Raw genomic sequence first — 12,634 nt, 5'->3', positions numbered from 1 at the left:
ACTGCAGTTACTAGTTCATCTGCTCTGTTGTCTACGTTTATGTCTTGTTGTATGTCATCTTCCGGTAATGGAGGAATGTCGCACTCCCTCGCCAGGCGTTCCCAGTCAGCTTTCCTGTAGTTAAATTGTATTTCCCACCCCATGGCCCAGCGGCACTCTCTCTCCCCTACTGTGAAAGTTATTAAGTTATGGTCGCTAGTGGTGGCGTTTCCTAGTACTTTCCAATTTTGTATGATGTTTGTTACATTTGGTGTCACGAGAGTGACATCAATATTTGTACCCTGCCCTCCTCCTGCCGTGTAGGTAGGAGGATTACCAGGCCTGTTGGCCACCACGAGTTGCGACGCCATAATGTATTCTTCCACCTTTTCTCCATTTGCGTCTCTTGTGCCACTGAACCATAGGGGGGACTTGGCATTAATATCAGCTGTTATTACAATTTTCCTTCCCCGCAACGCCGTGGTCACCCTCATCAGGTGGTCTAGGTGTATTTCGATGTCATCTCCATACTGGAAGTACATATTAATGATGGTGATGATTCCTGCTGGAGAATGAGCTCCACGACGTTGCAATGGGGGGTTGTAAACTGAGAGAGTGTGGTAACTCTCATGAGTTTGTTTGTAATTATAATTGCCGCCCTTGGGTCTTCTCCTCTGCTGATTACTTGCCATGTGGCGGCAGCAAATGCGACTTTCCCAGCTTGGGAGTACGGCTCCTGCAGACAGAGCACATCCAATCTCCTCTCCTCCACCTCCCTTCGGAGTTCCTGCATCACAAGTCGACTATTATGAGTGTTTAGTTGTCCTATGTTTATTTTGGTCATTATGGAAAGTAGGTGTGTACTCGGTCATGTGGCCAGGTCTTAGTCCAGTCGAACGCAATTCGTCCGTTTGCCAAAACTGCCTGTTCATAGATGTCGTTTAGGTCGAATTTCTCGCCCCTTCTTTCAAACACCTTTCTTAACAAGTCTCGCAGGGCTCCAAAGTCAGTGGGGAGATTCACTGATTTCAGTTGAATTCTGTCCACAGCCTCCATCACCGAGGAGGTTATCTTTCGTCCCTCTTCGTGTCCTACACGAACCACATGTCTCAGGGCAGTGGTCAGGGTAGCCGGCTGCTCAAGTCTTGCTAGTTGCATGGTGTACTCCAAGTTGGGGTACACTCTTACATGGTCCACAGGTGGTAGTCTAACTACTGGAGTACCCTGTGTGGGAGAACTTGTACTAGAGCTACTGGTTACCAAGTTTTCCTGTATTGGTTGAATGACTTTTTTCTGCTCCTTTCTGGAAACTGCCACAGCCACAGGATGCCCTTGCCGTTTCTGGTGTTCTGTCGGCTCTGCTCCCCGGCTTTCGGAGGAGGGAGCTGCAGCTATGGGGGGGTCTGTCTGTATTTCCATATTTATCATATAGATCTCAGTCTGTGTGGCTCTGATTTCCAAAATTCGTCTTCCTCCTCTGAGGATGGGAACTCACGACCCCTAATTTACTAGACCAGTGCTCTACCACTGAGCTAAAAAGGCGCGGCCTAGCGGTACTCTTGCGTACTTCGTCCTTACGGTCGTCTGGATCATCAGACTTGAGCTGACAACACTTCATATTACCGACTACTATTTGCAGCTATGGCGATCCATTACTGCTTGGCTACACATCTGACACGTAACCGATGTGCTCTCCAAATAACAACACTTGCATTTCATAACATGTCTTTCACACATGTCTACATTATCACCTTTACCTTCAAATACAGTTTTCTTGCGACTGACAGACACGTAGGTAAAGTTAAAAGTTGCTATTTCCATTACATCACGTTAATCAGAAAAATGGTAATTTACATCTGCAGCGGAACAAAATTCCATTACGCCCAGCGTGGGGCTCGAACCCACGACCCTGTGATTAAGAATATCATGCTCTACCGACTGAGCTAGCCGGCTGCCTCGGTGAATACCTGCGGGTTAGCACGTCACACAGTACTCGTTTGGGTTGAGTGGTCCCATACAGAATCTCTCCATGCAGCCTAATGTTTTCCTAACGTCACACTCGTCACGTACTTCACTTTTATTTCATAATCATTTCTGAGAGGTAAAGGAATTGCATGACAACCTGCAGAGCTAGTGGCGTCAAAATTAACACACATACTTGATGTGACTCAAAAGCCGAACGAGTTACTTGCCGAAGTTGTTTTAGATGTGCAAGTGCCAATCAAAACTCGCGATGACGGCACTCTGCCGACCATTTCGCTAGTTAACACCGGTCTTGTTGTGTGTGTTTCAAGTTCAAGAGCATCTCCAAGCAGAAAATGGTCAACAGAAACATTCAGACGGTTTCGTACTGCTCAATTGCTACATTAAAACGGTATGTTCCTTTTTCAGAACTGGAAAAAAAATGAGCGTGATAGCATTCGAACATTTAATCCTAAGATCCGAAGTGCGACGCCTTATTTATTAGGCCACACGGTCACTGACGACCATGTATAACTTGTATACGACTCATCTCGTAACGCTCACACCCTGAGGAATTGTGTTTTCGTTCCACACAGCCGCTGCCCCTTGCTCTTTCCCACCCAAACGTTACATTCAACCTCTTACGAGACCGACCAAATATAGACTGGGAAACAAGACCACACACTTTGTGCATTCGAAATCGAAGGCAGGGCGTCCCTCGCCGCATTTGCTACCATGGCCATTTGCTACTTCTGCAGAAGCGGCGGCAGCGACGACGACGACGACGACGACGACGACGACGACGACCGCGAGAGGCTCTGAGATATGTGAGAAATTCATCTATAAAATGTAACTCAGACTGCCTCGTCCCACCTTATGCTGTACCGCTTTGGCAAATGCTTTATCTGCGCCATTCGCCTTAGTCACATCTGAGCGTAATTCTTAATAAAACGCTTGTCGCTAATTGTTCGTCATCACAGATACTGTTTGCTATACGGCCACGACGCGCAACTGACTTCCAAAATTCGTCCTCCTCCTCTGAGGATGGGAACTCACGACCCCTGGTTTACTAGACCAGTGCTCTACCACTGAGCTAAAGATGCGTGGCCTAGCGGTACTCTTGCGTACTTCGTCCTTACGGTCGTCTGGATCATCAGACTTGAGCCGACAACACTTCATATTACCGACTACTATTTGCAGCTATGGCGATCCATTACTGCTTGGCTACACATCTGACACGTAACCGATGCGCTCTCCAAACAACAACACTTGCATTTAAGAACATGTCTTTCACACATGTCTACAAAATCACCTTTACCTTCAAATACAGTTTTCTTGCGACTGACAGAGACGTAGGCAAAGTTAAAAGTTGCTATTTCCATTACATCACGTTAATCAGAAAAACGGTAATTTACATCTGCAGCGGAACAAAATTCCGTTCCGCCCAGCGTGGGGCTCGAACGCTCGACCCTGGTATTAAGAATATCATGCTCTACCGACTGAGCTAGCCGGCTGCCTCGGTGAATACCTGCCGGTCTAGCACGTCACACAGTACTCGTTTGGGTTGGGTGGTCCCATACAGAATCTCTCCATGCTGCCTAATGTTTTCCTAACGTCACACTCGTCACGTACTTCACTTTTATTTCATAATCATTTCTGAGAGGTAAAGGAATTGCATGACAACCTGCACAGCTAGTGGCATCAAAATTAACACACATACTTGATGTGACTCAAAAGCCGAACGAGTTACTTTCCGTCGTTGTTTTAGATGTGCAAGTGCCAGTCAAAACTCGAGGTGACGGCACTCTGCCGACCATTTCGCTAGTTAACACCGGTCTTGTTGTGTGTGTTTCAAGCTCAAGAGCATCTCCAAGCAGAAAATGGTCAACAGCAACATTCAGACGGTTTCGTACTGCTCAATTGCTACATTAAAACGGTATGTTTCTTTTTCAGAACTGGAAAAAAAACCGAGCATTACAGCATTAGAACCTGTAATCTTCAGATCATAAGTCCGACGCCTCATCCGGTCGGCCACACGGTCACTAGCGGCCTAGTATAACTTGTATACAACTCATCTCGTAACGCTCACACCCCTGAGGAATAGTGTTTTCGTTCCACACAGCCGCTGCCCCTTGCTCTTTCCCACCCAAACATTACATTCAACCTCTTACGAGACCGACCAAATATAGACTGGGAAACAAGACCACACACTTTGTGCATTCGGAATCGAAGGCAGGGCGTCCCTCGCCGCATTTGCTACCATGGCCATTTGCTACTTCTGCAGAAGCGGCGGCAGCGGCGGCGGCGACGGCGACGGCGACGACGACGACGACGACGACGAAGACGACCGCGAGAGGCTCTGAGATATGTGAGAAATTCATCTATAAAATGTAATTCAGACTGCCTCGTCCCACCTTATGCTGTACCGCTTTGGCAAATGCTTTATCAGCGCCATTCGCCTTAATCACATCTGAGCGTAATTCTTAATAAAACGCTTGACGCTAATTGTTCGTCATCACAGATACTGTTTGCTATACGGCCACGACGCGCAACTGATTTCCAAAATGCGTCTTCCTCCTCTGAGGATGGGAACTCACGACCCCTGGTTTAGTAGACCAGTGCTCTACCACTGAGCTAAAGAGGCGCGGCCTGGTGGTACTCTTGCGTACTTCGTCCTTACGGTCGTCTGGGTCATCAGACTTGAGCTGACAACACTTCATATTACCGACTACTATTTGCAGCTATGGCGATCCATTACTGCTTGGCTACACATCTGACACGTAACCGATGTGCTCTCCAAACAACACTTGCATTTCAGAACATGTCTTTCACACATGTCTACAAAATCACCTTTACCTTCAAATACAGTTTTCTTGCGACTGACAGAACGTAGGCAAAGTTCAAAGTTGCTATTTCCATTGCATCACGTTAATCAGAAAAACGGTAATTTACAACTGCAGCCGAACAAAATTCACTTCCACCCAGCGTGGGGCTCGAACCCTCGACCCTGGGATTAAGAATATCATGCTCTACCGACTGAGCTAGCCGGCTGCCTCGGTGAAAAGGTGCGGGTTAGCACGTCACACAGTACTCGTTTGGGTTGGGTGGTCCCATACAGAATCTCTCCATGCTACCTAATGTTTTCCTAACGTCACAAACGTCACGTACTTCACTTTTATTTAATAATCATTTCTGAGAGGTAAAGGAATTGCATGACAACCTGCAGAGCTAGTGGCGTCAAAATTAACACACATACTTGATGTGACTCAAAAGCCGAACGAGTTACTTTCCGACGTTGTTTTAGATGTGCAAGTGCCAGGCAAAACTCGCGGTGACGGCACTCTGCCGACCATTTCGCTAGTTAACACCGGTCTTGTTGTGTGTGTTTCAAGCTAAAGAGCATCTCCAAGCAGAAAATGGTCAACAGAAACATTCAGACGGTTTCGTACTGCTCAATTGCTACATTAAAACGGTATGTTTCTTTTTCAGAACTGGAAAAAAACGGAGCGTGACAGCATTCGAACCTGTCATCATCAGATCCGAAGTCTAACGCCTTATCCATTCGGCCACACGGTCACTAGCGACCAAGTACAATTTGTATACGACTCATCTCATAACGCTCACACCCCTGAGGAATAGTGATTTCGTTCCACACAGCCGCTGCCCCTCACTCTTTCCCACCCAAACGTTACATTCAACCTCTTACGAGACCGACCACATATAGACTTGGAAACAAGACCACACACTTTGTGCATTCGGAATCGAAGGCAGGGCGTCCCTCGCCGCATTTGCTACCATGGCCATTTGCTACTTCTGCAGAAGCGGCGGCGGCGACGACGACGACGACGACGACGACGACGACCGCGAGAGGCTCTTAGATATGTGAGAAATTTATCTATAAAATGTGATTCAGACTGCCTCGTCCCACCTTATGCTGTAACGCTTTGGCAAATGCTTTATCTGCGCCATTCGCCTTAATCACATCTGAGCGTAATTCTTAATAAAACGCTTGACGCTAATTGTTCGTCATCACAGATACTGTTTGCTATACGGCCACGACGCGCAACTGATTTCCAAAATTCGTCTTCCTCCTCTGAGGAAGGGAACTCACGACCTCTGGTTTACTAGACCAGTGCTCTACAACTGAGCTAATGAGGCGCGGCCTAGCGGTACTCTTGCGTACTTCGTCCTTAAGGTCCTCTGGTTCATCAGACTTGAGCTGACAACACTTCATATTACCGACTACTATTTGCAGCTATGGCGATCCATTACTGCTTGGCTACACATCTGACACGTAACCGATGTGCTCTCCAAACAACACTTGCATTTCAGAACATGCCTTTCACACATGTCTACAAAATCACCTTTACCTTCAAATACAGTTTTCTTGCGACTGACAGACACGTAGGCAAAGTTAAAAGTTGCTATTTCCATTACATCACGTTAATCAGAAAAACGGTAATTTACATCTGCAGCGGAACAAAATTCAGTTCCGCCCAGCGTGGGGCTCGAACCCTCGACCCTGAGATTAAGAATATCATGTTCTACCGACTGAGCTAGCAGGCTGCCTCGATAAATACCTGCGGGTTAGCACGTCACACAGTACTCGTTTGGGTTGGGTGGTCCCATACAGAATCTCTCCATGCTGCCTAAGGTTTTCCCAACGTCACACTCGTCACGTACTTCACTTTTATTTCATAATCATTTCTGAGAGGTAAAGGAATTGCATGACAACCTGCAGAGCTAGTGGCGTCAAAATTAACACACATACTTGATGTGATTCAAAAGCCGAACGAGTTACTTTCCGACGTTGTTTTAGATGTGCAAGTGCCAGTCAAAACTCGCGGTGACGGCACTCTGCCGACCATTTCGCTAGTTAACACCGGTCTTGTTGTGTGTGTTTCAAGCTCAAGAGCATCTCCAAGCAGAAAATGGTCAACAGAAACATTCAGACGGTTTCGTACTGCTCAATTGATACATTAAAACGGTATGTTTCTTTTTCAGAACTGGAAAAAAACCGAGCGTGACAGCATTCGAACCTGTCATCTTCAGATCCGAAGTGCGACGCCTTATCCATTCGGCCACACGGTCACTAGCGACCAAGTATAACTTGTATACGACTCATCTCTTAACGCTCACACCCCTGAGGAATAGTGTTTTCGTTCCACACAGCCGCTGCCCCTTGCTCTTTCCCACCCAAACGTTACATTCAACCTCTTACGAGACCGACCAAATATAGACTGGGAAACAAGACCACACACTTTGTGCATTCGAAATCGAAGGCAGGGCGTCCCTCGCCGCATTTGCTACCATGGCCATTTGCTACTTCTGCAGAAGCGGCGGCGGCGGCTCTGCGCCATTCCCCTTAATCTCATCTGAGCGTAATTCTTAATAAAACGCTTGACGCTAATTGTTCGTCATCACAGATACTGTTTGCTATACGGCCACGACGCGCAACTGATTTCCAAAATTCGTCTTCCTCCTCTGAGGATGGGAACTCACGACCTCTGGTTTACTAGACCAGTGCTCTACCACTGAGCTAATGAGGCGCGGCCTAGCGGTACTCTTGCGTACTTCGTCCTTAAGGTCCTCTGGGTCATCAGACTTGAGCTGACAACACTTCATATTACCGACTACTATTTGCAGGTATGGCGATCCATTACTGCTTGGCTACACATCTGACACGTAACCGATGTGCTCTCCAAACAACACTTGCATTTCAGAACATGTCTTTCACACATGTCTACAAAATCACCTTTACCTTCAAATACAGTTTTCTTGCGACTGACAGAACGTAGGCAAAGTTAAAAGTTGCTATTTCCATTACATCACGTTAATCAGAAAAACGGTAATTTACATCTGCAACGGAACAAAATTCAGTTCCGCCCAGCGTGGGGCTCGAACCCTCGACCCTGAGATTAAGAATATCATGTTCTACCGACTGAGCTAGCAGGCTGCCTCGGTAAATACCTGCGGGTTAGCACGTCACACAGTACTCGTTTGGGTTGGGTGGTCCCATACAGAATCTCTCCATGCTGCCTAAGGTTTTCCCAACGTCACACTCGTCACGTACTTCACTTTTATTTCATAATCATTTCTGAGAGGTAAAGGAATTGCATGACAACCTGCAGAGCTAGTGGCGTCAAAATTAACACACATACTTGATGTGATTCAAAAGCCGAACGAGTTACTTTCCGACGTTGTTTTAGATGTGCAAGTGCCAGTCAAAACTCGCGGTGACGGCACTCTGCCGACCATTTCGCTAGTTAACACCGGTCTTGTTGTGTGTGTTTCAAGCTCAAGAGCATCTCCAAGCAGAAAATGGTCAACAGAAACATTCAGACGGTTTCGTACTGCTCAATTGCTACATTAAAACGGTATGTTTCTTTTTCAGAACTGGAAAAAAACCGAGCATGACAGCATTCGAACCTGTCATTTTCAGATCCGAAGTCTGACGCCTTATCCATTCGGCCACACGGTCACTAGCGACCAAGTATAACTTGTATACGACTCATCTCGTAACGCTCACACCCCTGAGGAATAGTGTTTTCGTTCCACACAGCCGCTGCCCCTTGCTCTTTCCAACCCAAACGTTACATTCAACCTCTTACGAGACCGACCAAATATAGACTGGGTAACAAGACCACACACTTTGTGCATTCGAAATCGAAGGCAGGGCGTCCCTCGCCGCATTTGCTACCATGGCCATTTGCTACTTCTGCAGAAGCGGCGGCGGCGACGACGACGACGACGACGACGACGACGACGACCGCGAGAGGCTCTGAGATATGTGAGAAATTCATCTATAAATTGTAATTCAGACTGCCTCGTCCCACCTTATGCTCTACCGCTTTGGCAAATGCTTTATTTGCGCCATTCGCCTTAATCACATCTGAGCGTAATTCTTAATAAAACGCTTGACGCTAATTGTTCGTCATCACAGATACTGTTTGCTATACGGCCACGACGCGCAACTGATTTCCAAAATTCGTCTTCCTCCTCTGAGGATGGGAACTCACGACCCCTGGTTTACTAGACCAGTGCTCTAGCACTGAGCTAAAGAGGCGCGGCATAGTGGTACCCTTGCGTACTTCGTCCTTACGGTCGTCTGGATCATCAGACTTGAGCTGACAACACTTCATATTACCGACTACTATTTGCAGGTATGGCGATCCATTACTGCTTGGCTACACATCTGACACGTAACCGATGTGCTCTCCAAACAACACTTGCATTTCAGAACATGTCTTTCACACATGTCTACAAAATCACCTTTACCTTCAAATACAGTTTTCTTGCGACTGACAGAACGTAGGCAAAGTTAAAAGTTGCTATTTCCATTACATCACGTTAATCAGAAAAACGGTAATTTACATCTGCAGCGGAACAAAATTCAGTTCCGCCCAGCGTGGGGCTCGAACCCTCGACCCTGAGATTAAGAATATCATGTTCTACCGACTGAGCTAGCAGGCTGCCTCGGTAAATACCTGCGGGTTAGCACGTCACACAGTACTCGTTTGGGTTGGGTGGTCCCATACAGAATCTCTCCATGCTGCCTAATGTTTTCCCAACGTCACACTCATCACGTACTTCACTTTTATTTCATAATCATTTCTGAGAGGTAAAGGAATTGCATGACAACCTGCAGAGCTAGTGGCGTCAAAATTAACACACATACTTGATGTGATTCAAAAGCCGAACGAGTTACTTTCCGACGTTGTTTTAGATGAGCAAGTGCCAGTCAAAACTCGCGGTGACGGCACTCTGCCGACCATTTCGCTAGTTAACACCGGTCTTGTTGTGTGTGTTTCAACCTCAAGAGCATCTCCAAGCAGAAAATGGTCAACAGAAACATTCAGACGGTTTCGTACTGCTCAATTGCTACATTAAAAGGGTATGTTTCTTTTTCAGAACTGGAAAAAAACTGAGCGTGACAGCATTCGAACCTGTAATCTTCAGATCCGAGGTCCGACGCCTTATCGCATTCGAACCTGTAATCTTCAGATCCGAAGTCCGACGCCTTATCCATTCGGCCACACGGTCCCTAGCAACCAAGTATAACTTGTATACGACTCATCTCGTAACGCTCAAACCCCTGAGGAATAGTGATTTCGTTCCACACAGCCGCTGCCCCTTTCTCTTTCCAACCCAAACGTTACAATCAACTTCTTACGAGACCGACAAAATATAGACTGGGAAACAAGACCACACACTTTGTGCATTCGGAATCGAAGGCAGGGCGTCCCTCGCCGCATTTGCTACCATGGCCATTTGCTACTTCTGCAGAAGCGGCGACGACGACGACGACGACGACGACGACGACGACGACCGCGAGAGGCTCTGAGATATGTGAGAAATTCATCTATAAAATGTAATTCAGACTGCCTCGTCCCACCTTATGCTGTACCGCTTTGGCAAATGCTTTATCTGCGCCATTCGCCTTAATCACATCTGAGCGTAATTCTTAATAAAACGCTTGTCGCTAATTGTTCGTCATCACAGATACTGTTTGCTATACGGCCACGACGCGCAACTGATCTCCAAAATTCGTCTTCCTCCTCTGAGGATGGGAACTCACGACCCCTGGTTTACTAGACCAGTGCTCTACCACGGAGCTAAAGAGGCGCGGCCTAGCGGTACTCTTGCGTACTTCGTCATTACGGTCGTCTGGATCATCAGACTTGAGCTGACAACACTTCATATTTCCGACTACTATTTGCAGCTATGGCGATCCATTACTGCTTGGCTACACATCTGACACGTAACCGATGTGCTCTCCAAACAACAACACTTGCATTTCAGAACATGTCTTTCACACATGTCTACAAAATCACCTTTACCTTCAAATAGAGTTTTCTTGCGACTGACAGGGACGTAGGCAAAGTTAAAAGTTGCTATTTCCATTACATCACGTTAATCAGAAAAACGGTAATTTACATCTGCAGCGGAACAAAATTCCGTTCCGCCCAGTGTGAGGCTCGAACCCTCGACCCTGCGATTAAGATTATAATGCTCTACCGACTGAGCTAGCTGGCTGCCTCGGTGAATACATGCCGGTTTAGCACGTCACACAGTACTCCTTTGGGTTGGGTGGTTCCATACAGAATCTCTCCATGCTGCCTAATGTTTTCCTAACGTCACACTCGTCACGTACTTCACTTTTATTTCATAATCATTTCTGAGAGGTAAAGGAATTGCATGACAACCTGCAGAGCTAGTGGCGTCAAAATTAACACACATACTTGATGTGACTCAAAAGCCGAACGAGTTACTTTTCGACGCTGTTTTAGATGTGCAAGTGCCAGTCAGAACTCGCGGTGACGGCACTCTGCCGACCATTTCGCTAGTTAACACCGGTCTTGTTGTGTGTGTTTCAACCTCAAGAGCATCTCCAAGCAGAAAATGGTCAACAGAAACATTCAGACGGTTTCGTACTGCTCAATTGCTACATTAAAACGGTATGTTTCTTTTTCAGAACTGGAAAATAACTGAGCGTGACAGCATTCGAACGTGTAATCTTCAGATCCGAAGTCCGACGCCTTATCCATTCGGCCACACGGTCACTAGCGACCAAGAAAAACTTGTATACGACTCATCTCGTAACGCTCACACCCCTGAGGAATAGTGATTTCGTTCCACACAGCCGCTGCCCCTTGCTCTTTCCCACCCAAACGTTACATTCAACCTCTTACGAGACCGACCCAATATAGACTGGGAAACAAGACCACACACTTTGTGCATTCGGAATCGAAGGCAGGGCGTCCCTCGCCGCATTTGCTACCATGGCCATTTGCTACTTCTGCAGAAGGGGCGACGACGACGACGACGACGACGACGACCGCGAGAGGCTCTGAGATATGTGAGAAATTCATCTATAAAATGTAATTCAGACTGCCTCGTCCCACCTTATGCTGTACCGCTTTGGCAAATGCTTTATCTGCGCCATTCGCCTTAATCACATCTGAGCGTAATTCTTAATAAAACGCTTGTCGCTAATTGTTCGTCATCACAGATACTGTTTGCTATACGGCCACGACGCGCAACTGATCTCCAAAATTCGCCTTCCTCCTCTGAGGATGGGAACTCACGACCCCTGGTTTACTAGACCAGTGCTCTACCACGGAGCTAAAGAGGCGCGGCCTAGCGGTACTCTTGCGTACTTCGTCATTACGGTCGTCTGGATCATCAGACTTGAGCTGACAACACTTCATATTACCGACTACTATTTGCAGCTATGGCGATCCATTACTGCTTGGCTACACATCTGACACGTAACCGATGTGCTCTCCAAACAACAACACTTGCATTTCAGAACATGTCTTTCACACATGTCTACAAAATCACCTTTACCTTCAAATACAGTTTTCTTGCGACTGACAGAGACGTAGGCAAAGATAAAAGTTGCTATTTCCATTACATCACGTTAATCAGAAAAACGGTAATTTACATCTGCAGCGGAACAAAATTCCGTTCCGCCCAGTGTGGGGCTCGAACCCTCGACCCTGCGATTAAGATTATAATGCTCTACCGACTGAGCTAGCCGGCTGCCTCGGTGAATACATGCCGGTTTAGCACGTCACACAGTACTCGTTTGGGTTGGGTGGTTCCATACAGAATCTCTCCATGCTGCCTAATGTTTTCCTAACGTCACACTCGTCACGTACTTCACTTTTATTTCATAATCATTTCTGAG

The 12,634-nt window shown here is 46.8% G+C and overlaps 1 non-coding gene across 1 annotated transcript; it reads right to left on the bottom strand.

The window, feature by feature from the left end:
- Window positions 1-1,859: 1,859 nt before the first annotated feature.
- Trnak-cuu (transfer RNA lysine (anticodon CUU)) lies at window positions 1,860-1,932 on the bottom strand. The gene has a single exon. It is a non-coding gene; the product is annotated as a tRNA-Lys (tRNA).
- Between the last annotated feature and the right edge of the window lie 10,702 nt (window positions 1,933-12,634).

The sequence above is a fragment of the Schistocerca gregaria genome, chromosome 1 (genome assembly GCF_023897955.1).
Source record: "Schistocerca gregaria isolate iqSchGreg1 chromosome 1, iqSchGreg1.2, whole genome shotgun sequence".
NCBI classification, from domain to species: Eukaryota; Metazoa; Arthropoda; class Insecta; order Orthoptera; family Acrididae; genus Schistocerca; species Schistocerca gregaria.
This window is presented reverse-complemented; position numbering and strand designations above follow the sequence as displayed.